Source organism: Dama dama, chromosome 10, assembly GCF_033118175.1.
Source record: "Dama dama isolate Ldn47 chromosome 10, ASM3311817v1, whole genome shotgun sequence".
NCBI classification, from domain to species: domain Eukaryota; kingdom Metazoa; phylum Chordata; class Mammalia; order Artiodactyla; family Cervidae; genus Dama; species Dama dama.
Genome location: NC_083690.1, coordinates 31,561,829 through 31,587,260, shown reverse-complemented (window position 1 = coordinate 31,587,260; position 25,432 = coordinate 31,561,829). Strand labels below are relative to the sequence as shown.

Here is a 25,432-nt window from a genome sequence, read left to right as displayed (position 1 = left end):
GGGACTCAGAGAATGAGCTCTGAGTGACACGTTTGATCCTTTGAATCTCCTTTGTGAAAGCTGCGTTTGTTCAAGTAAAGTCTGAATGGCTCAGAAAGGATGCTGTGATGTTTAGCTTACCTAGTCCTGTCTTATATCCCTGGTTTGTTAATATCTGCAGCAACACAAGCAGAATATCTCAAGGCATCTGATTGGTCAGTTCTCCTATAATCTTTTTCATGAGCAACTGAAAGAAAAACTTTTTGGAGAAAATCTCTCTTTCTTTTTGTGTCTTTTTCTGGAAACAGAAAGCATTGTGATAGTTTTCTGACTGTGGGATTCTGGAGTTCAGACACAGGAGGGTTATTAGTGACCAAACATTACTTCTTTGGGGGCAGGGGTGCTGGTTGTCAGCAAGTCTAGAACTGTCTCTTGAAAGGAATGGGCAATTGTTCTGCAGGACACAGAGATGTCAGTCACCCATCTCCCATTCTGCTGAAGGCTGGGTTCACGGGAGTTGGAGTATTTAAACCAGGGTTAGCATATAGCCTGTGTTATTGTGAGAGATACATGGGGTTGAGGTAGGACCTTGTAATGTGGTGGCTGTTTGCATTATTTATTTCCTGTAGTTTCTTCTAGGGAGGGGGAATAAGTAGTATGTGGTAATGAAGAAAGGAAGCTTTGTGACTTTTTAAAAAATTGAGTTTTGATTTAGGATATTTTATGTTGTGGATGTTTTTTGAAGGACATGAAATTTGGTTGCTTATTTGGAACCTTTTTGAGAAAACTGGATCTCTGACGCATAAGCAGTCCTACGCTGAATCCCCTCCATTTATTGCTGCAAGGATATTTTTGTCAAAACTGTGGGAGGGGTGCTACATGCTTGTTTATCAGAGCCACCAAAAGTTGCTCAGATAGCCTCTTGACTCAGCTGAAGTCCTCCCTGCCCGGTTGGGTGCTAGTGTACTAAGTACATGCTTCCTTGCTGAGGGCTGCGAACATGTCACAAAAGCCTGATTGCTGTGGAGATTGTTGCAGTGAGCGGACTTAGCGAGATTGCACAGGTCAGCGAGTGCCCAGTTTAGACTACCTTGGAAGAACTGGTTTGAGGGCAGAGAAGTTTGGAAAGCTCCTTTCTTCCTTTGTGGTGGCATTGACCCCTGTAAAACCAGACTGAGGCTCTTTCGTTTTTTTTCCAGAAATAGGGTAGCATGGCTCATCTGAACTTGAACTAGTTGGTATTAATCACAGGAAGAGGCTTTGTGTGGGTGCCTTGTATAAATTGTTGAGCTATCCAGGTGGAGTTAAATTTGGCAACAGAGGAATGAGTCCCAGCAGGAGGTGACAGTGGGTTGAGGAGTCTGCAGTACAAGCAGAACATTTCACTTCATAGTATTTTTACTGGAACTTCTCTCTCTCAATGTTGAGTAATGCCCATTTGGCCATTTGGAGAGTTTGGGCAAGTTTACACCCATGAGAGTGCTCTCCTTAAAGATGGTGAATCAGAGTCATTCATGGCTCTTTAAAAATAAGCACTTTTCTGAAACCATCCGTCTACTGTTCAGCAGTCCAGATAACGAGGTACTTTTGTTCTGAATTTATTGGAAGCACACACTGACTCAGGGTGGAAAGGGCAAAACCAGAGATTTTTCCTTCTATTGAATCTTTTCACCGTGAGGATGATTTTTGTCCTTTAAATAAAATAAATCAGCACTCTGAATTTTATTAAGTGAGAAGTGTGGGGGAGTTAGTAATGAGGCAGAAATGAATCCTTGTTTCTTAGAAAACTCTCCTGATTCTTGTTGAGCTGTGTCCATTGATCAAATTTGAGTCATTGCTTCAGTAACATGATATAAAACATCATCCTCCTTTTTAAAAGTTTCTTTTCTTTAAAAATTTCTAAAAAATATGTCATAATCTTCCCAAATCACCTAAATAAACCAACTCAAGTATGAAGAAATCTGACATTACTTAAACAACGCAAATGATTCTGACATTTTCTACTTGGGAGACTTTTTCTCTTGAAAGCCAGCCCTCTAAATAGTGGGACGATCCAAAGCAAAATTGAATTAAACAATTCCCCTAAGTAATTTCTAAATTATCCTTTTATATACCTTAGTTGGGTGCAGCTTGCAAGTGAATATCACTGTGAGAGCTACAGTTTGTCAGGGTTTATATCTTAATTAGCTTATGAGATTGTATCCTTTTGAAGCTGTATACCACAGGTTGTTGGCTAGTTTTCCAAAAGCAATTTAAATGCCCACTGTTATAATTAAGCTTGTTACTGGCTGTATGTTCTAGTTATACAGTGTATTTGGCAATTAAACTGAGATTGAGGCTTTGGCCTGGACTCGTTGGGATGCAGTGGACAGGCTTCCACCTTAGTATCCTGTTAGGAGAGTCTCTGGTATGGGTATAATACCTAGATAGTGGATCATATCTTAGGTCCTTAAGTATTTACTGTTACTCCACAAGTTAAGAGCATCCTTAGGCTTTTACAAAAAAGCTAAAGTTAGAGAATGTGAGTTCTTGATTGTGTTCTGTCTCTATATACAGGAGACAGAAATCTAAATTTCCAAATTACAGTCTTTTAGCTGAGAAGTCCTTTTAAAGAAGTATTGTCTTATCTTTAAGAAGGCAGCTTGACTCTGACAGTGAACAACTTAATCTGTTAAACTAACACCTCTATTACTCTGGCCAAATTTCTTGTCTGTTTGTTGAAAGAGGAGTTTGAGGTAAACGTTCCAGGTACAAGATACTCTTAATATCTCTTTCTGAACCACACAGCATGCAGAAGTTGGTGAATGGCATTTCCACCAACTCACAGTGAGATTAGTCTGAGCTGGCCCTTGGAAGGGGCTGTGATTGTTAGGGCTGACCTTGATGGCATATACAGTTCTTAGTGGTTTTCTCTGCATGATGCTTGCCTTTTATCCTTTCTTTTCTTCCATTGACTGTTTTGGACTGTTCTTTGTTTCTTAGCACCAGAATGGCATAGTGACTGAGACCATGGGACAAAAGAGTCATTTAGTGTACACGTAGAAATCAATATTAAAAAAATGAGGTTGAACTTTTCTTGTGTATTTTGTTTTGAAATCCATTTAGCACACATAGAGGAAAATGGACCTCCCAGTGGCTCAGCGGTAAGGAGTCTGCCTGCAATGCAGAAGAGTCACAAGAGTCGCAGGTTCAAACCCTGGGTTGGGAAGATCCCCTGGAGGAGGGCATGGCAACTTACTCCAGTATTCTTGCCTGGAGAATCCCATGGACAGAGGAGCCTGGTGAGCTATAGTCCATGGAGTCACAAAGAATCAGACACAACTGAAGTGCACTATCTGTATCTGTAGTTTATGTGGTTCCATCTCTTTGCCTTGCCTGTTTGTGGCCTTTACACACACCCCCAACACCCCTCCCGTGCAGTTTTTAACGTGAAAATGATAGTTTAAGAATGAGCTTAGCATTTAGAACTGGGCAGGAGGAATACTTCACAGGATGTTAAAATCAGAGAAAAAGAAAAGGGCAAGTGTTCTGTAATTACTGTTTGGTTTTGAGGAATAGTGGAAGGACTGATCCTATTTGAAATGTACTTCTTTCCAGTGTTTAAAACGGATCCTGTTTTAAATGTGCTTTAAATGAAGTAAAATACTTCACACAGTATGTATTCTTTAGGTTTTTGTTGTTGTTGTTGTTACTCAATATAGTTAATTTGGGCTTCCCAGGTGTTCCAGAGTTCCTTTAAGGTCTTGATTAATAATTTAAATTATTTTATTTATTGTGCAGAGAGATTAGACTTAATAGGGATACAATTTTTTTTCTTGGGAAAAATGCTATTTATGGTTTTTGGGACATTAAGTCTATACTAGTGTAGAATAAACTTGAAGTCTTGTGAGTCTAAGGACATTTGCTTTAATCCATTGATACTAGCACTTCCTGTGCTTCTTTTATAGTAAGTTTTACCCTAACTTATTTCTAGCCTTGTAAAAACAGAGGGAAAAACACCCAAATTATTAGTTTGGTTTCTGTCTTTGAGTTCTACACTGTTTCCTGTGTACAGAAAAAAATAAAACCTGTGTTTGCTGACATCCTTCAAGAGATGATTATTGGTTCTGAGGGAATGACTATCTTTAAAGCATACATTGGTATGTATTATGTGTGGTGTTTTATAGTTAAAATATAACATAATCATCATGAAATAATACACACAAAGTGAGTTGTGATAATAAGATGAGATTGACTTTTAAAAATAAACAGTAGGATTTCTGAGCAGTCTGCTTTACAGGTCTAATCAGTCAGGCTTCACTTGTACTTGTTCTGCATAAAATCATATTTCGCTTCCCAGTTCAGGGTAATGCCTTTGTGTGCCTTTGTGTGTCCGTAGCGTTCCGCATCTCCATCTTTATGGTACTTCCACAGTTATATATTTGTCTGATTCCTCCATTTAAGTATAAACTATTAGACCATGAGCAGATATTATGCTTCTTTTCATTTTACTTTTCCCTTTTGAATTCTTGAAAAAACATTGAGATGTAATTGATAAAACAATAAATTCCACATATAAGTATATTAAGTTTTGACATAGTGTAACCATGCCGTGCTTAGGGAAATGAGCATATTTACCAGCCCCCAAGGCTTTCTCATGCTGCCTTTAGAATTCTTTTCTGCTTCTCCTCTCCATTCCCTGTCCTGAGGCAGCCACTGATCTTTCTATCACTATAGATTAATTGGCATTTCCAGTAATTTTATATAAATGGAATCTCACACAGTATGTATTCTTTAGGTTTTTGTTGTTGTTACTCAATATAGTTAATTTGGGCTCCCCAGGTGGCGTGCTAGTGGTAAAGAACCTGCCTGCCAATGCAAAAGACACAAGAGTTGTGGGTTCGATCCCTGGGTTGGGAAGATTCCTTGGAGGAGGGCATGGCAACCCACTCAAACATTATTGCCTGGGGAGTCCCATGGACAGAGGAGCCTGGCAGGCTACAGTCCATAGAGTCGCAAAGAGTTGGACATGAAGTGTCCAACTGAAGTGACTTAGCATAATAATTATTTTGTGATTTATTCACATAGTAGTGGGTAGCAGTAACTCCCTTTTTACCGCTGAAAACCATTCCATTGTTTGGATGTACCAAAGTTTGTATATCAGTTTATCTCTTTGGGGACATTTGGATTGTTTCCAGTTTTCTGCTATTAAAAGGAAGCTGCTGTGAATATCAGCCTACCAATCTTTGTGTGAGTATATGCTCTCATTTCTTTTAGGTAAATACTTAGGAATGGAATGCATAGGTCATATGGCATGTATATGTTTAAATTTTTTAGGAGCCGCCAGTTTTCTAAAATGTTTGTACCATGTTACATTCCCATCAGGATTATGTGAGTTCCAGTTCCTCTATATTCTCACAACACTTGATATGGCCAATATATTAAAAACTTTAACCATTCTAAGAGGCATGTAGCAAAATCTCATTGTGGTTTAATTTTGTATTTCCTTAATAACTTGTGATGTTGACCATCTTTTCATGTGCTTGCCATTCATATTTCTTCTTTTGTGAAGCATATGTTCAAATCTTTAGTCTACTTTTTGAAAACTGGGCTGTTTTCTTTTTATCGACTTTAAGAGTTCTTTATGTATTCAGAATTCAAGTATTTTGTCAGATACATGATTTTCAAATATGTTCTTCCAGTCTATGGTTTGCCTGTTCCTTCACATTAACAATGTCTTTAGAAGAGCAGAATTTAAAATTTTGGCAAAGTACAATTATCAGTTTGTTCTTTTGTAGGTTATATTTCTGTTGTCATTGCTAAGAAATCTTTGTTTAACTCAAGGTCATGAACGTTGTCTCCTAGAAATTTTGTAGTGTTGGATTTTATTTACATTTAAGTCTGTGATTCATTTGGAGGAAATTTTAGTGTATGATGTGAAGTATAGATTGAAATTAATTTTTATGTGATACCCAATTGTTACATCATTTGTTTAAAAGATTGTCCCTTCTCCACTGAATTGCCTTTGCACCTTTATAAAAAGTTAGTTGTCTATATATATATGTAGATCTATTTTATTCTGTATTCTGTCTGTTCTATCTATGTCTCTCCCTTCTCCAGTATCACACTGTCTTGACTGTAGCTTTATATTAATATCTAGTAGTATGAATTTTCCAACTTTATTCTTTTTCAACCATTGACTATTTAGTTCCTTTGCTTTTCTATGTAAATTTTAGAATAATTTAATCTGTAACTATAAAAATACCTTCCTGGGATTTTGATTGAAATTTCATTAAATCTACAGATCAACTTGGGGAGAATTTTTTACTGTGTTGGATTTTCTGTTCTGTGATCACAGTGTGTCTCCCATTTATTTTGATCTTTTATGACTTTTTCCATCAATATATAGTATTTAGCATACTTTCACATGCATTTTATGCTTACTCTTTCTTTAGGATTCTTTACTGTCTGAGCCGTGAGGGAAGCCCACTTATTCTTTCTACATAGCCTTCATTCAAAAGGTTTAGAGACTTTGGTGCTGTTTCTGAGACATATTTATATTATACCTATTAATAATTTCAGTTGTATTAGTTTTCACCATTGCCTTAGTTTTTCTGAAGAAGACAAATTTCATTTGGAGTCAAGCCACAGGAGGTCATTGACTACCTAGGTAACTCTGCTTAGATTGAACATCAGTGAAAGACTTTAAAGCAATTGGTGTAGCTCATTCTTTGGCTCATATAATTTTTGTTTTCTTGAGGCACAAGCAAAACTGCTTTCAGAAGTGTTTAGAACAATTGTAATCCAACTGTGTTTAAAAGAATAAATGGCTGAAGAGCTAACTACTTTTTATGCTGGGTAGGTAGCAGCCCAGAGGACGTTGGTGACTCTTGAAGCACTATCAATGTTTCTTATCTGCAAAGCAACGAAGGACATATTTTAGGTTAGGAAGCAGATAATTCATAGGCCAGTGAAGTGCCGTGTTCCAGTGGAGGGATTCCTTAGAGGTTATTAGTTCACAGAAAGGGAAAACGAAGCCTGAGACTTGGTGTCGTTGGAGGATCAGACTGTACTCTCAGTGGATTCTTCCTGAAAGCCAGTCTGTTTCCGTCAAGACCTACAGGTACATAACCCTTCCCTCTCAGGAGAGTATGTTTGATCAGGTTGCGCAGTTAGAGTGGAGAGATGGGAATTGGGGTTGGGTTGTTAGAATCAGGGTGGTCATTGATCAGAGAGGATGGTGTAACCAAGGCTCATGATGAGAACTTCCCATGAGGGAAAACTGGGGGTGATGATCACTTTCATAAACTGGTGGAGTTAACTTCCTGCCAGACACTATCCTAAGTGATGTATGTATGTGAGCTCATTTAATCTTAACGGCCTTGTGAGGTGTAGTTACTGTAATTATTCCATTTTGTGAGTGAACGAAATGAGGCACGGAGGGATCAGCAGTTTTTCTAGCAAGTGTTAGAGGTGGGAGAGGATCCGGGCGATCTGGCTCTAGACTGTACACTCTGAACCTCTGCACAGCCTGACAGACTGCCGAAGAACGTGTCTATTTTGAGAGCCCATAGGAAATAACCCCCTCTGCCAGTCTCAGGGAACTTGAGTTTCATGTTTGTTTATTCTTTTTTTTTTTCAAGTTTTAAGACAAGAGAGACTTCTGTCAGTGGTAAGATTTAGACTTTTCACTTCTGAAATTCTAAATTGAAAATTCTCTAGAACATATAGGTTTTCTAATATTAAGTATATATGTATATGTAAATGTTTCATTTGTTCAGAATGCCCCTTCTCTTCCATAACTGCATATTAATCTGTTTTAAATGTTTGTATCCCAATTTTTTTTTTCCCCTCTCCAAAGAAGACAAAGTCAGGCTTATGTAAAAATGCAGTTGATGGTGGCCTAGACTTGGAATTGTGACGAGAGACTGAACAGCTATGTATGTAGTTGACATACAGCTTGAACACTGTGGGGGTTGAGGGCACTGACCTGACTCATATATAACTTATAGCTGACTGTCTTTATCTGTGGTTCGTCCACATCTGCAGTTCTGCATCCACGGGTTCAACTAACTGGGGATTGTGCAGTATACTATGTTAGTATTTACTATAGAAAAAACTCCACATATAAGTATAGACTCACACTGTTCCAAGCAGTGTTGTGGGTCAGCTATACTTCTATGGGGCCAGGTATAAGCACTTTTAAAGAATCCCAGCCACCAGTAGAACCAAGCGCAGCATTGGAGAGCAGAGGCTGGGCAGCCACTGCCTGCCTCCAGGCGGCAGGCCACTCCTGGGTGACACCGGCCACCTGCCCCTTGGGTGCGGGCACTAGAGAATGTGAAAGCTGCCCCGGTGACTCTGGGTTTGTGGCCTCATTTGGAAACTTCACAGCATTTCAGCTGCTTGCTCCTTGGTAGGAACAGCACCATGCTTGACTGTTTAACTTGTAAGGGAAATGAGGACAGGAAAGTTGGACAGCGTTTTCCACTTGGTGGAGGATAGAGACCAGGGGGTGGAAGGGAGCCGAGTAAAAGTAGAAAGTGATGATTTTTAGGTATTTGTTTGATGGTTTTCTATTGTTGAAGGAACCATACCCACAGTAGTAGCATTTATACTTGGGAGTGGGGTGGACGTAGATCTTCTGGAATGTAATCTGGAGCTGTTCCTTCTTGAAGCAGGGAGCACAGATGATTGTTTGGAAAGGCTCTGTTTCTCAGAGGTACCCACATGTGCACATTGTCCCAGTTTTTGCTAACTACAGAAGCTAAACAGAGGGCGGCTGGAAAGAGTTCATCCACTTTTTAAATTCTTGGGTGAGATTGTTAAATGATAGCCACGCACTGGCTAAAACGAGAGTCTTTTTGTTCCTGGCAGCAAAGGAGGCCAAAGATGGTATTTGAACTTTGGCTCTTCAATTTAAGTCACTAAAAATTTATTGAGTGTGCCAGGTACGTGACATGAACATGAGATATGGAACCTAAAGGCTAGTTGTTAAAGCAGTTTATGTCAGCTGGATAGACTTCCACTTCTCATATAGATTTCTATACTTCTCATAAAAGACAGAGATTATCATTGATTAATGGTATCAAAGCCTATCATTTAAAACTATTCAGCAAATATTACCCATTCTTTCTGAGAATGTACGGGTGTATCACCATCTTTGGTGGGTCTGTTAGTTTTCTGTTTGCTGCTGTAACAAAATTACCATGCAGTTGGTGACTTAAAACCACACAGATTTATTATCTTCAGTTTTGTAGGCTAGAAGTCCAACAAGAGTGTCTCTGGGCTTAAAGTCAAGGTGTCAGCAGGACTACATTCCTTCTGGCGGCTCCAGGGGAGGTTCTTTTACCTTGTCCTTTCCAGCTGCTAGCACTTTCTCACATTCCTTGGCCTGTGGTCCTGCCTTTATTTTCAGAGCCAGCAATAGCAGGTCAGGTCCTACTCATGACACCATCTCTGTTTCCTGCTTGCAGAGTCACATCTTCCTCTTGCTCTGAGATTACATTAGCCCCACCTGGACAAATCAAGGTGATCCCTTTAAGATCAGCTGATCAGCATCCTTAATTTTATTTACAACTTTAATTCCCCTCTGTCATATAATATATTCAGAGGTTCCAGGAATTAGGACATTCAGCATCTTTCAGGAGCCATTATTCTACCCTCCACAGTTGTTAGTCGCTCAGTCGTGTCTGACTCTTTGCAGCCCCAGGGACTGTAACCCACCAGGCTCCTCCGTCCATGGAATTCTCCAGACAAGAATACTGGAGTGGTTTGCTGTTCTCTTCTCCAGCGGATCTTCCTGACCTAGGAAATGAACCCAGGTTTCCAGAGTTGTAAGCAGATTTTTGACTGTCTGAGCTACCAGGAAGCCCCTCCACAGTAGGAGAGACTTTATTTGAAATTTTTTGCTCATTTCCCCCATCAAATGAAATTATTTAAAGCCATCCCCGCCCCGCCCCCCCCCCCCCCCCCCCATATAATGAATTGTTTCCTGTGAGTATGTGCTTTGTATGTGAGTGGTGGAAGGCCTGTCACTCATTACCTTAAAACCTTACTCCTCTTCATTGTGATAAAACCCCAGTCACCTAAACCTTTGACAGTTAGTTTCATAGAATCTTAGTGTTGGAAGGAAGCTAGAGATGGTTGTAGCCAGGCTGGCCTGCAGATGCCTGCAGACACTTTATTACATCTCTTCCAACTGGTTGTTCCACCTTTGCTGACATGGAATGGCCTGCCTTGGGAGATCATATCTTCTTTGAACAGCTCCATTTTTCTGTTAGAAAATTCCTGCTTTATATTGAGAGGAAGTCCCTCTCTCTGCAGGTTTCTGTTGTTTCTTTCTTATTTTACTCTCTGGGGTCATATTGAATAAATGTAATTTCCTTTTTCACACTTGAAGCCCTTGAGAATTTTTTTTAAAGACAGCTATCATATCCCCCAAGTATTCAAACTAAAAAAAAAAAAAAAAATCTCGATTTCTTCAGTTGGGTCTCATATGAAACTATCTTGAGACTCCTTTCCATCCTGGTACCTCTCCTGAGTATGATACAACACAAAGAAGGGGAGACTGAAGGATGATTTAATAGGAGCATTTAAATGCTGGGGGAATTGTTATACAGAGGAGGCTGGTAATATCTCTGCCATCACCACGGAAACAAGAAATCACAGGCTTACATTGTGGCTGAAGAGATTTAGGTATCAGGAAACCTGTCTTAACCTTGTGGATTGAGATAGTACAATGGACTGCCATGGGAAGTTGAGGAATCTTTTGCCCTAGAAATGTATAAGACAAGCCTTTAACCTCACGATTCATTTGTTTCATATAAGAGACTTTGCTTTTAGTGAAATGTTCTGCTTAAAGAACATTCTTGTCACTGCTTGTCATCCATGCCTGATGCCTGGATTTCCCTCTTGTGTTGGCTCATTGGATGTAAGGCATCATCATGACTGCTGTTAATCACAGGGGGAAGGAATATGGTTCAGGGCTTTATGAAGGAAGGGAAACAGTGGCGTAGCTCAGGATAATTAATAGCAAGTGGAGTGACAGTTTGATTCCCTGGTAGGGACCCTGGCATTGTTAAAGGAAAAAATCACTTTGTTCTTTCATAGAGAGAGGCAGCTGTAATTCTGGTTGGATGGAATCCAATTAAAAGGAACTGACATGCAAATTGATGATCAGACAGTGTGAGCATAGAAAAAGTCCAAGAAGAGTTCTGTAAGAAGTGGCAGAGAACAGTGTAAGTAATTTGGCATGGTAATGTGAGTAAGAAAAATGGAAACATATGGGTTGGCTACCTGAACAATTATAAGTCTGGAATCTCAGCCAGGAGAGAGCAGGAGGCTACTTGGTTTGATAGGTTTATAGCTACTAAACTTTTAGACATCTTCATGTTGAAACATGCATTTTAGGAATTATATATAGCCTTTCACAATAGAATGATTATAAATCAACCCAAACTGGTAGTGGTTAAATATAATATTCCCAAGAATATATGATGGGAGACCGAGCCTGGCTCTTGGAAAGATCTCTTTGTACACATATACTTCACCTGACCTGATGATGTATACTTAAAGATTTGTGTGAAAATTGACTCCTAAATTTAGGATGAAATAGGAGAGCTTGCCATTTATAGTAATGATATTACGAATCATTTTCAAAAGTGAAAAATCCATTTATAACCAAAGTCATGCTCAATTTATCCTTTGAGTAAATTCTTAAGTCCATGTGTTAGGTTTGCTTAAACAAAGGTACTTTTCTTTGAAATGAAATAATTGTAGAGACATGTAGCAGTTAAGCTTTAGAGCAACAGAGGGAAAAAAATGGGCAGAATTTTGTAAGAAGTCAGATATATTGCTTTTTAGGGAGGAAAATCTGCTTAGGAAGTCAGATAGCCTGTGCTGTTGCTATGAGAGAAGGAGAAGGCTGCCCGGTGTATTACAGGGAGATTTATTAGGGTCTTCTGGGAATTGCAGCAGAAAAGGCTATGAAATGTTTTGAAGAAGGAGGAAGTAAGACCACAGCGTTTTCTAGACTTAATTCAGAAGAAACCCAAAGAAGGTGAAATGGAGTTCAACCTGAGGAAGCTGTTTAAGATTGAGGAGCTAAGACTTGCCAGCAGCACCGAGAGGAGACCAGCGTGTTGTGGGCAGTGTTTGCAGTCAGGGAGAGAGCACCCAGTTGTCGCAGTGGATGGCAGCAGGGACCACTAACAAAGGAGCTTCAGAATGACCAGGTGTGAGCAGTGTGCTGCATTGGTGCCAGCTCCAGGTGATTTTGCCCCCCGAAGCCACTCTGCTTAGGTGCTCCTGCCGCTGTCCACCCTGCCCAGGGCTGTCACATTTACTTTCCACTCTGCCTCAGATGGTCCTACCCTCAACAGTCCTTCCCTCACTTGACTCAGTTTTCTAATAGAAGTTTCCTTATCAGGGATACTCTCGCTAATAATCTAAAGCAAGCACTCTTTCTTCCTTTCTCTGCTGTACCTTTCTTTACAGCACGCGTTTCTACCTCGAGCATATGCCGGAGGTAGAAAACAGAAATGTGTTTCTCTTTTCTCTCTAGTAGAATTAAGTTCCACGGAAGTTCAGACCCAGTTTGTTTTGCTTACTGTGTTCCCAGCTCCTAATCCATATACATTTGTGGAGTGGATTTTTAGGGAGTCTCTGTGATATGATCTTGGAATGAGAAGGGGAATCAGTTGCTCTCCTGTATTACAATATGTTACATAGTTATAATTCTGATGACCTCAGCACAGAGTGCTGTGAGCTTTGAGAAATAAGTTGGGGATAGTCATCACAGAGAGCTTCCCAGGTATCTCAGTGGTATAGAATCCTCGTGCCAAGCAGGAGACATGGGTTTGATCCCTGGGTAAGGAAGGTCCCCTGAAGAAGGAAATGGCAGCTGACTCCACTATTCTTGCCTGGGAAATAATCCGTGGACAGAGGAGCCTGGTGGGCTACAGTTCATGGGGTCACAGAGAGTCAGACAGGACTTAGAGACTAAACAGTTCATCACAAGACTGGAGCTGGAGTGGTTTTGTTTTGGTGGTCAAGACTAGGAAGAGTGTTGTAGACTGCAAAAGAGGGTAAATATAGTTGCGAAGATTTAGAAATGAGTCTTGTGTTTGGAAATCCATCAATGATCTTGCTTTGACAGCTGGAGCACGGTGGGTGGTAAAACTTGACACACAGGGGTGGGAGGTGTGGTTGGGAAAGACATTTGGTACATAAGTCAAAATCTGATTGGGGAAGTTACTGAGTGAACTTAACTTTGGGGGAGTGGTGAGTCCAAAACTGTAATCAATATCCGAATGATACTGTGAAGGAGGGATTAGAAGAGGGAAGAGTGGAGAGAGAGATAGGATGTAGAGCAGGGGAAGATGTGATTTTTTCCAACCTTGGGATGCAGGAGAAAGTTTGGGACCTCCACATTGAAGGACAGAAGAATGAAAAGCAGTTTCTTTTGTTACTGGATGCATGATGATATACTGTATATACATAGTGGCTAAAGGTTGAAGATGAGTAGCTCTTGTAACTGTTTAGTTTTTTACATAGGGATAAAGCTGTGCCCTTGGACAAAAGGAGAGGAAAAGGCCATTTTGGTTCATAGAATAGAAAACTTTTAACTGAGAACTCCCTTGGCAAATGGGTAGGAATTCTTACTGTAGCTAATGCTTTAGCAGCTGCATGGCCTTGCACAGTTCATTTACCTGCACTTCTGTTTCTCTTTCAAGAATGGACTTTATTGATATGCTTACATTGTTAAAGTGCAGATCGAAGTACAGTGTTGGGGAAAGTTATGAATTCCTTTTATAAATACTGGGTAAGGTTAGGAGTCCTTTCCTTTAATAGAAATAGATACGAGAAGAGTAGATCTTAAATACTCACCCTTCCTCCCCCAACCCAGCAAACAAACAAATATGGAGAAATAGATCTGGAATTGCGTTTTTTCCTGGAATGTGGTGTCAACAAAGTATCAGAGCCATTTGCACCCTGAGAAAACATGACCATTTCTAAGAGGAGGCCTGCACAATTGTTTTTTTTTTTTTTTTTAAGAGCAGACAGGCTAGGAGCGACTTTTTGCTGCTTATAGTCTCCGTGTCACAACACGTTCTGTGTCGGCAGTTGGTGAGAGCTACTGCAGAGCAGAAGCAAAAGAAGGATTTGATCATGTCGGATGTGCTCCTGGTATTAACCTGCAGGTCGCAGCAGTTCTTGTTCCAAAGGGCTGTGTACCAGGCAGTTGGACACTTTATCCTGAATTTTGCTCCGTCATTCACAGCAGCTCCTGTTGGCGCATCTCCCCACCCCAGCCCCAGCACTTCAGCCTTGGTCATTTGTGGTCTAATATAGAGTGTTGTATAGGCAGCATAGCTCCCTGAGATCTTTCAGGATATGTGGGATACTCTACATTTTAGAGTGCTTTCTTCACTTGGATAAGGAGGAAGAAAGAAATGTGAAGGATTGCTTTGAAATAGGTCCATTTTGTAGAGTTTAAACTTGGGCAAAGGTGACTTCAGACTCTACTACAAAGCCACAGTCATCAAGACAGTATGGTACTGGCACAAAGACAGAAATATAGATCAATGGAACAGAATAGAAAGCCCAGAGATAAATCCACGAACCTATGGACACCTTATCTTTGACAAAGGAGGCAAGGATATACAATGGAAAAAAGACAACCTCTTTAACAAGTGGTGCTGGAAAAACTGGTCAACCACTTGTAAAAGAATGAAACTAGAACACTTTCTAACACCATACACAAAAATAAACTCAAAATGGATTAAAGATCTAAATGTAAGACCAGAAACTATAAAACTCCTAGAGGAGAACATAGGCAAAACACTCTCCGACATAAATCAAAGCAAGATCCTCTATGACCCACCTCCCAGAATATTGGAAATAAAAGCAAAACTAAACAAATGGGACCTAATGAAACTTAAAAGCTTTTGCACTACAAAGGAAACTATAAGTAAGGTGAAAAGACAGCCCTCAGATTGGGAGAAAATAATAGCAAATGAAGAAACAGACAAAGGATTAATCTCAAAAATATACAAGCAACTCCTGTAGCTCAATTCCAGAAAAATAAATGACCCAATCAAAAAATGGGCCAAAGAACTAAACAGACATTTCTCCAAAGAAGACATACAGATGGCTAACAAACACATGAAAAGATGCTCAACATCACTCATTATTAGAGAAATGCAAATCAAAATCACAATGAGGTACCATTACACGCCAGTCAGGATGGCTGCTATCCAAAAGTCTACAAGCAATAAATGCTGGAGAGGGTGTGGAGAAAAGGGAACCCTCTTACACTGTTGGTGGGAATGCAAACTAGTACAGCCGCTATGGAAAACAGTGTGGAGATTCCTTAAAAAACTGGAAATAGAACTGCCATATGACCCAGCAATCCCACTTCTGGGCATACACACTGAGGAAACCAGATCTGAAAGAGACACGTGCACCCCAATGTTCATCGCAGCACTGTTTATAATAGCCAGGACATGGAAGCGACCTAGATGCCCATCAGCAGATGAATGGATAAGGAAGCTGTGGTACATATACACCATGGAATATTACTCAGCCATTAAAAAGAATTCATTTGAACCAGTCCTAATGAGATGGATGAAGCTGGAGCCCCTTATACAGAGTGAAGTAAGCCAGAAAGATAAAGAACATTACAGCATACTGACACATGTATATGGAATTTAGAAAGGTGATAACGATAACCTTATATGCAGAACAGAAAAAGAGACACAGAAATACAGAACAGACTTTTGAACTTTGTGGGAGAATGTGAGGGTGGGATATTTCAAAAGAACAGCATGTATACTATCTATGGTGAAACAGATCACCAGCCCAGGTGGGATGCACGAGACAAGTGCTCCGGCCTGGTGCACTGGGAAGACCCAGAGGAATCGGGTGGAGAGGGAGGTGGGAGGGGGGATCGGGATTGGGAATACATGTAAATCCATGGCTGATTCATATCAATGTATGACAAAACCCACTGGAAAAAAAAATAATAATAATAAACTTGGGCAAAGGATAGGACAGCTTAGTGTGTACTATTAAGTAATGTTCCTAGAGTCTTAGAACTAGGTCCCAATTCCAGCTTTCCCACTTAGTACTCATGTGACCATGGGGAAAATTACTTGGTTTCTGCATTTGTAAAATGTGGGATAGTAATAGCCCCTGCTCTAGGGTGGTTGTGAGAAATGTACAGTAAATACATGTAGATCATTTAGCTCAATGACCAGCTTTCAATACATGCTCTTTAAATGTTACTTGATGTAATTCCTGGCTTCCTCAGAAGCCATTGGCAGTTCCAAGGCTTCGCAAGAAAGGCTGGCAAAACCAAGGCTTTTCTGCTTGCTATGTCAGAAAGTGACTTGGTGCTAGAAATGATTTGGTGGGTAGGGGGTGGACTGTAGGAAGCTTCAGTACCCCAGTCCACTGGCCTTGTATGTGAAGCAGCTCATTACGCTGTCATGGTAGTTCAGTGCAATGGATAAGGAGTCTCAGTCTGCCTCCTCAGGTAGCTGCAGAAGTCAAGCTGGGCTTCTCGGAGTATCTGGGAATCACCTGGAAAGATGGTGGATGCCTGCAGCACAGTGGTTGGGGATGGTGGTTGGGACCCAAGAGGAAACTACAGAAGCAGTTGATCCTAGCAAGCAGGAGAGGGGTCTCCAAGGAATTTCTGAGTGTCAGTCAGCAAGGGAGCTTCATGATGATGACGGAAAGAAATCTCTGAACTGGAGCAGTCAGTCAGATCACCTTGGACGTCACCCCTGACCCGCCGCGAATATTGTATGTTACATCCCCATGGGTGAGTCCTGTTTCCTTGCTGACCATCAGTTTCTTTGCTGTAAAATGATTAGATGATTTCCTGATTGCTTTTCTACTCTAGACTCTGTGATTTCACCACTTCATGGCTTTTAATAACTGTTAGAGGCAGGACTGTTGCAGAACAACCTGCTGTAGACTTTGGTCTGTGCGAATCTTTAGTTTTGTTTTTTCGTTATTTCAAAGAAGTTTCTGTTCAAAAGACCATGAAGCATTTCATTATTGGCCTTTGAGGGAGCTGTCTCTTTAATCTCTCACGTTTCCTTTTTTCCCCTACAAATGATACCACAGGACTGCTGTTGTCTTCTGCTCTCTGGATCAGCACTTTTGCAGGGAAATGAAAACATTGCACTTATAAAGGCACAGAGAGCAAAAACTGTCGCATCAGGATTCAAGGTTACAGAATTGGTTAGCTTTCTGGTTTGTTTTGCTGAGCTGAATGAAAAAGATTTGATTGAGTGCTACTGCTTAGGGATAAATATTAATAACCACAAAAATCCCCCAGTGGTTAAATTTTTTGCCCTCTTTACAAATAATTTCAAATCATCATCTAGGACTGGGATTATTATTGTCAACTATATATAAATCTGAGAAATGTTGAGTAAGTGGATGAAGGATGTGGTTGGAGAGAAACAACTGGTGGGGGTAAATATCTAGAGAGGACATCTGTTCTGCGTTCTTGATGGGTACATGATTATTATTATTATTTTATAATGTGTTCTTTTAAAAAAGATTTATTTACTTATTTGGGTTGTGCCGGGTCTTTGTTGCTGCACTGAGGCTTTCCGTAGATGCAGTGAGCAGAGGCTACTCTCTAGCTGTGCTGCTGGGGCTTCTTATTGTGGTGGCTTCTCTTGTTGCAGAGCACGGGCTATAGAGTGCAGGCGCGGTGGTTGTGGTGCACAGGTTTAGTTGCCCGAGTCATCTGGAATCTTCCTGAACCCGTGTACTCTGCCTTGGCAAGCAGATCCCCAGTCACTGGGCCACCAGGAAAGTCCTGTGGCATTATTTTGAATTTTAATTTGTTACAGTTCAAATACGTAAGTATCGAGCAACTGCCTCCTTATAACATTAGCTGATAAAAATAGTATTAGAAAAAAGTTGTCAAAAGATGTAAAATTTTTCCTTTAAAGATTTTAAGAACTGAAGTTTTTTTTTGACACCTGATCTTATTTGTTTGTTACTTTTAGAACATCTCATTTTTGACTGGACCCAGAAGTGGAAGCTCTCAGAGAGAGCGTCTGTCTCTTGGCAGTCTGTTCATGGCATTTTTCTCTGGCCTCTTTCATTCTCTTGGCCAAAAATGTAGCATATTTTGCAGCAGCTTCTTTATTTTTCTCAGTATGCTGTTTCTTCAGAGCAATATGCTGATGTTTGTGTTGCAGAACACGTGGAGTAACAAGATGCTGAATCTGGGGTCTTTGGTCCTGGATTTCTTACCTTCTTGGTTTAGGAGCTTTCGCACAACATACTGGCAGATATCCTCTTTAGAGAGACTGATACGTTTGAGGATTCTTCTAGCTCTTTTGGGCCCCAGGCGATGAGGCACAGTAGTATCAGTGAGTCCAGGAATATCCTTCTCCTCTTTTTTCACAATGACCAAATTGAGAACACTCAGATTGGCATCCACGATGCAGCCCCATACAGATTTGTGCTTTCTTTCTGCAGTCCTCCTTGGTCTGTAACAGAAATGCCCCTTTCTCAGTAGCAGCAGACTTGTCCTTGGGTCAAGACACCCTGCTTCACAGGAAAGCCCTGTTTGTCATTCCCACCGCTGATTCGGACCATGTAACCCTTTCATTCTTCACCCACAGCACCAGCAGCAACTTCTGTGACCATACTCTTCTCATAAAAGGTATGAAGTGTTCATTCATCGTCTACTTCAATGAGTTTTTGGCAGCCAGTGGCCGGGAAAGAGATGTTCAGCTTCATTCTGAAGTGGCCAACTGCCTCTGAGACGCAGTGGAAAAAGAACTGAAGTGTTTTTAAACTTTGATATTCCAAAAAGAAGAATTGTTAGGTTTGGTTTGAGAGTTCCCAGTAATACCCAAGTAGATCTTTACAACAGACTTAAAATACACTCATGTGCAGTTCTTTGGTTTGTTTTTGTTTTGTCCTCTGTCCCAGCTGACTTTAGGGGAAAGGTGGTATGGTATAGTTGTTAATTTGTGTGTAAAATCAATAGAAATATACCAAACACTAGCTGTATACCAGAATTTACTACCATTGAAATAGAGCTGGTTCCCTCTGCTCTCATGGAGTCCACCTGAATAAGGTGCAAAAGTTTGAAAAGTAAGCATGATTATCTTGCAGATAGAGAAAGAAGAGTGTGATAGGCATGCTGTTATTTCCAGCAGATCGCCTACCACATGGCCTTCATAGCTAGAAATGCTCGTTAAGTACTTGGAGAGGATGGAAGAGGGGGCATTTGCAGCTTGGAGAGAGATCAGAGAAACCTTCACGAAGGAGGTGACATGACAATGATATTTCAAAAGACAGGAAAGAGTATCCATGTAGATGGGTAGGGTTGACGTTCCAGGGAGAGAGGCTAGCCTGAGGAGGTACCTGCCTTCTCTTCAGGTCCTGAAAGTAATTAGGTGCAGTGTTGCTGGAGGCCTGGGTTTATCTTAAGGGTAGCGGCAAATGGAAAGCAGAGTGCAGGCTCTTTGAGGACTGTCTGAGAAGATTTGAGAAGATGTGTTATGGGAGTTGTATGTTGGAAGTAGTTGTTAGTTCTCCCAGAGTTTAGTGTTTCCTGAAATAGATGTACACTGTTATGTGGAAGTACCATGATCAGATCAGTTAATCAGTATCCTACTTCCATACATGTATGTGCAAAATTTGGGCAGCAAGCTGTAGTATGTAGGGTGTTATATGCAGTTATGGAATACACACACGTACAATGTTAGTTTGCACAAGAAATCATTGTGATGCTGGTTGATGGAGAGCACAAATGAGGAAGGGGGTTAGGGAGAGATGTTGGAATCGCCCCGCCCCCCTCTACCTCCCACCCCCTGCAGGGGTCCTCAGTTTATCAATAACTACAAGTTATAATCACCTGGGGGTCATAAACTTCTTTGGTACAGTTTGCATGTAGTAAAATGCACAAACCTAAAGTGTGCAAACCAGTGAATTTTGACAAATACGCATGTGCCAGCCCAGTTCGAGAACACAGTCATCACCTGAAACATTCCTTAGTCCTCACATCTATAGTCAGTCTCTTCTCATTCCTGCCACTGTTCTGATTCCTGTCATCACAGCTGCTCTTGATCTTCATAAAAATGAAATCGTATAGTATGTACTTTTGCGTGCTTGGCTTCTTTTGTTAATATTTTTGAGGTTGTTCTGTGCTGTTGTTGACAAGCAGTCTTCTGTTGTGTTAGATACGCAGCTGTTTGTTTAACTGCTTTTCTTTTGGTGGGCATTTGAGTTGTTTGTTTTGACCATTGTTAATAAAGCACTGTTATATAAGGGTTGTTGTTGTTTTGTAAACATAGGTCCTAGATTCCTAGTCTGCATAGATTCCTAGGAGGGAAATTGTTGGGTCATAAGGTATGTACATGTACTTAACTTTATAAGAAATTGCCAAACAGTTTTCCAAAGTGGTTGTACCAGTTTACACTCCCACCAGTATTGCCCAAGAGTTCTTGTTAATCCATATCTTCAAAAATATTTTGTGTTGCTAGTCTTTTTAATTCTAGCCATTCTAGTGGGTATAAAATGGTGATCTCATTATGTTTGAATTTGCATTTTCCTAATGACTAAGTGGTATTGAACACTGTCTTCTTTTGTGAGGTGTTTGTTCAAATCTTTTGACCATTTAAACTTGGATTGTCTTTTTATTATTGATTTATAGGAGCTCTTTATGTATTTTGGTACAAGTCTCATGTCAGATATATGTAATATGAATACACCTTCCAGTCTGTGGCTTTAGGCATCATTAGGCAGTTTCCTAATGGTGTCTTTATGAGCAGGAATTTTAAATTTTGATTAAGTTTAGTCTATCTTATTTTCCTCTTGTATGTTTGAATCTTGTGTGTATTCTCTAAGAAATCTTTACTTAACTTAGGTTATGTTTTCTTCTTTACATTTATATGCATTTATATTTTGGTTTATGTTTTATCTCTGATTTTTGTCTGTGATATGAGGTAGGAGTCGAGGTTCATTTCTTCCCCTTACATTTATCCAGTTGTTCTAGCATTATTCTTTGAAATCACTTTTCTTTTACTAATGAATATCCTTAGTGCCTTTGTTGAAAATCAGTTGTCTTTTTAAGTCTGTTTCTGCTTATGTCTATTTCTAGAATCTCTATTCTGCTCCATTGACATATTGTCTTTCTCCCAATACCCCTGTCTTGCTTATTGTGCTTTTATACTCTAATAAGTATTGAAATGAAGTAGTGTGAATCCTCCTACTTTGTTCTTTTTCAAGATTGTTTTGACTATTCTAGCTTCTTTGCTTTTCATATAAAATTTTAGAATAAAAAAAAGCACGTGGGGTGCTTTAGAAAAAAATCCCTGTGATACTCAAGCCATATTCCATGCCAATTAAATCAGAATCTTTTGGAGGTTGAATCCAAGTATTTGTCAAAACTCACAAGTTATTCCAAAGGCAGCAAAGATTGAGTACTAATGTGCTGATGGGATTTTAATATGGTACCCTAAAAAAGAAATTCGGTAGTAGATTACTGGAGTGGAATGCATGTGTAGGAGTTCAAGTGGACCCCCAAGTGGAAGAGATTGTCAGTTCTTATGGAGAGAGGGAGAATTGAATAGGCATGATGGAAAGGCAGTGAGAAACTCCGTGGTCTAGGCAGTTCTCTGTCCTCGGGGGACGTGCAGTCCCCTTGCTGAAGTGCTGTCTTGTCACTCGGGATCTCCTCACCCTTAGCCTAAAAACCAGAGGCTCGAAAGCTAGGGAATGCTCTTGGTTGCTAAAGCATGTAAAACACATTATTCTATAGAGCAGCTTTCTCCTTGATTAGGGAAATGTTTGTGAAATCTGCATAATAATGAACTGGGTAGACACCTTCTGAAATGACTGTGTGTGGGTTTTTGTTGTTGTTTTGTTTTTGATTTTTTGGAAGGTTTTATGTCTTTTTAAATTTTAGTGTTTTATGAAAGCACTGATTCATCTATTCTTACCATAAGTAGGTAGTTTTGTCAGAAGTTCTGCCTCCCTTAAAGGCTTTAAAGAAAAAAAAAAAAAAAGAAAAGGAAAAAGGGACAAAAAGTTGCAATCAAATAATGCTGTTCTTTGGGAACATATAAGCTATGTGGGCTAGTAGGTGTTTGCTTGTGGCTTTTTTTTTTTTTTTTTTTTAAATAAATACATTTTCCTTCTTGAAGAGAGTTTGAAGCTAGTCACCTGAGTCCCTCTTTCTGAAATACAGGTTCCCTAAACAGCTGTAGAGAATTAATTTCAGTCATCGCTGGCAGAGCTTTAATCTCAACTTTCTGCTCAGTGTTACGGAAAATCCTCTCTAGAAAATAGCCAGTATCTACCTGCTACGGGATGTTAAGAAATTCAGATGAACATTTGATTTTTGAGTGTTTTTCTAGTAGAAACAGCATGAAAAACCCTTTGGTGAGCTGGATTTTACAGTGCACACAGAAAGCAAGTATTGATGATATATTTGTATTTTTGTGTGTGTGACATGTTAGTTGTACTGTTTTCTTATTTCTAAATAGATTTCAAATATGCCATGTCCAACTCCAAACCTCAGTGAGGGGTGAGATATCATAGGCAAGAAAGAGCTTCGGTGTTAGCAAACTTATAACTCCTTTGTGAACACGCACACAAACACACACACACACACACACACGCACAAACATATTCTTTTCAAGGCAGGGAGGCAGGTGGGCAGAGGGTAGGAGTAGAGCTGCTTTGCTTTCTCTCTTTACCATTATATTTAACAATACATATTTCTTTTATTAATAATTTTGTAAAGAGGGAGAAACGTTCACCGACTCCTGTTGAAGAAGCCTTCCTCGGCCCTGCTTGTTGATTTACTTTCTCTGTGCTGGGTCTTTGTTGCCGCCCTCAAGCTTTCTCCAGTTGCAGCGAGCCGGGTCTGCTTTCTCGTTGGGTGTGAAGGCCTCTCGGTGGTGCCTCCTGTAGTGTGGCAGGGCTCTAGGGCAGATGGGCCCTGGTTACTGTGGTGTGTGGTCTTAGTGCAGGTCTAGATCCCCTGCAGCGTGGGATCTTTCAGACCAGGCATCAGACCCGATCCCTTGCATTGCAAAGTAGGTTCTTAACCACTGGACCGCCAGGGGAGCCCCTTTTTTCCTTTTTAAATACCTTGATTTCTAGGATTTGTCTGTAAGGCAGACATCAGTTTTACAGTGGTAGAATCCTAACAAATAATTTTCTCTTTTGTTTAACATTTGAAAAGCAATTTCCTATGTTGTCATATTACTTCTTAATTAATAATTTCGTAACTGCGTAATAGTATGTCAGATTGTGCCATTATGTTCTTCTAATGCTGGACATTTAAAATTTTGTGTGGGAGATCGTCCTGGGTGTTCATTGGAAGGACTGATGCTGAAGCTGAAACTCCAATACTTTGGCCACCTCATGAGAAGAGTTGACCCATTGGAAAAGACCCTGATGCTGGGAGGGATTGGGGGCAGGAGGAGAAGGGGCTAACAGAGGACGAGATGGCTGGATGGCATCACCAACTCGACGGACATAAGTTTGAGTAAGCTCCGGGAGTTGGTGATGGACAGGGAGGCCTGGCGTGCTGCGATTCATGGGGTTGCAGAGTCGGCCACGACTGAGTGACTGAACTAACCAACCAACCACAAAGAGCTTATTTTTACTATGTAGGATTTCCCTTCCTTAATTTCTTTGATAGATTCTCTGTTGTAGAATAACAACAGGGTGGCTTTTTGTTTCAAGGGTTTTTTTCAGTGTCTGCCATCTTTATTGGAGAAAGAAATGGCAAGCCACTCCAGTATTCTGGCCTGGAGACTCCCCATGGAGAGAGGAACCTGGCGGGCTACAGTCCACTGGGTTGCAAAGAGTTGTACTGGAGTGAGTGACTAACCACAGTACTATCTTTACAATGTATACTATTTTTACATTGTATCCTATCATCAGCAATATAAAGTATACTTGCCTTAAAAATGGAATTATTTACATTTTTAGAGATAAAAAGGTATTAAATTTGTTTCATAACTGTATCTCTAAAAAGCTATGCTTGCCCTTTATTTTTGTGTACTAATTGAGCTCCATTTATGTTTGCCTTTTACTGGTTTATGGATCGAAATTTTTTCTTGACTGATGTGAAATTTTTATGTTTTACAAATGTGTGTATGTGTGCTATATATGCACACATATATATTAACCCTTTGCAATATTTGTCATGAATACTTTATCTGGCTTGTAACTTTGTATTTTAGTTTTTCATTATAGAAAAAGGAATTAATGAGGTTGAAGTTTTGTTTTCTTTTTTTGACTGCTTCTGTTACCCTAGGATGAACAAACTTGTCATCCTTTCAAAGATCTAACACCAATTTTGTTTTTTACCTGCTAATATTTCTTATAGTTTAATTAAAAGGCATTTCATGGATCGATTTGAGTGTCTGTTGGTTTATGTACCCTTTTCTCACCTGCAGTGCAGTGAGGAAAGTTGGGTTAAACCAGGAGCCCATGTTATTCACGAGCCTTGGGAGAGGAATAGAAACAGAATTCCTATCTCAGCTTCTGGTAATGTCTACAAGTCTGTGTTTACTCATCTATAAAGCTGGGATGAGAATAACAAATGTACAGAGAATTTCCTTTTAATGCACTTAAGCCTTCTCTTAAGCACTGTTAAGAATCTCAGCTAGAAGTGTTTAAAATACCAAATAGCTATAACCTTTGATTGAACATGTGTACCATCATTTCTTGGATTTTTCTCAATAGAGATCACATGGGATCTTTGGAGTTTTTTGAAGCTAACCCCTGCCCTTATTATTTGTGGATATTAGGGACCTGGGTATAGAAAAACCTGCAAGTTGAGGATGTCCATCAGAAATATATAGTATATGCCCGAGATCTGAGTACTTAGTGAGGACTTTGGGGACTCTATAACAAAAATGACTTGGGGAAATAGAAACACTGGAGGCAGTACATATAAGCGACCTGAAAACATGGGCTTTGACACAAAGACTTGTTTAACTTAGCGGTACCACATACTTATGTGACTTTGGAAAAGTAATTTTAACCCCTCTAACCTCAGTTTCCTCAGTTATAAAATGGGAATAATTTTGGTGAGCCATTTAATTAAGAAAATGTATGTGAAATGCTCAACATGGAGCTTGACTCACAGCAAATGCTGAGTAAATTATAGCTGATTTTACTACCTTTATCAGCCTAACCTTTATGTAACATTTATCACCTCTGGAGCCCTTTAATGTGGTGGTTTTCATTTGTGAATCTGGGTGCTTTATATAGAATGGATTTTTAAATGCTCCATGGAGTTTTTACTTGTCACTTTAAGAGGTCTTGTCCTTTTAGGTACCTATACAACTGTGTACACTTAGTTGGCCTTTGTGATGTATCTTTATGCCAGTGTCTTCTTATCCACATTTAACTCTAAAACCCTGTGTGAGTACAAAGGTATCTTACTCAGCTGGGTTGT

General features: G+C 40.0%; 1 protein-coding gene and 1 pseudogene across 1 annotated transcript in view; one reads left to right on the top strand and one right to left on the bottom strand.

The window, feature by feature from the left end:
• Nucleotides 1–25,432, top strand: part of AUTS2 (activator of transcription and developmental regulator AUTS2) — a 1,187,145-nt gene that overhangs the window by 99,963 nt on the left and 1,061,750 nt on the right. The window lies entirely within an intron of this gene.
• On the bottom strand, nucleotides 17,405–18,738 carry LOC133064075 (small ribosomal subunit protein eS6-like; annotated as a pseudogene).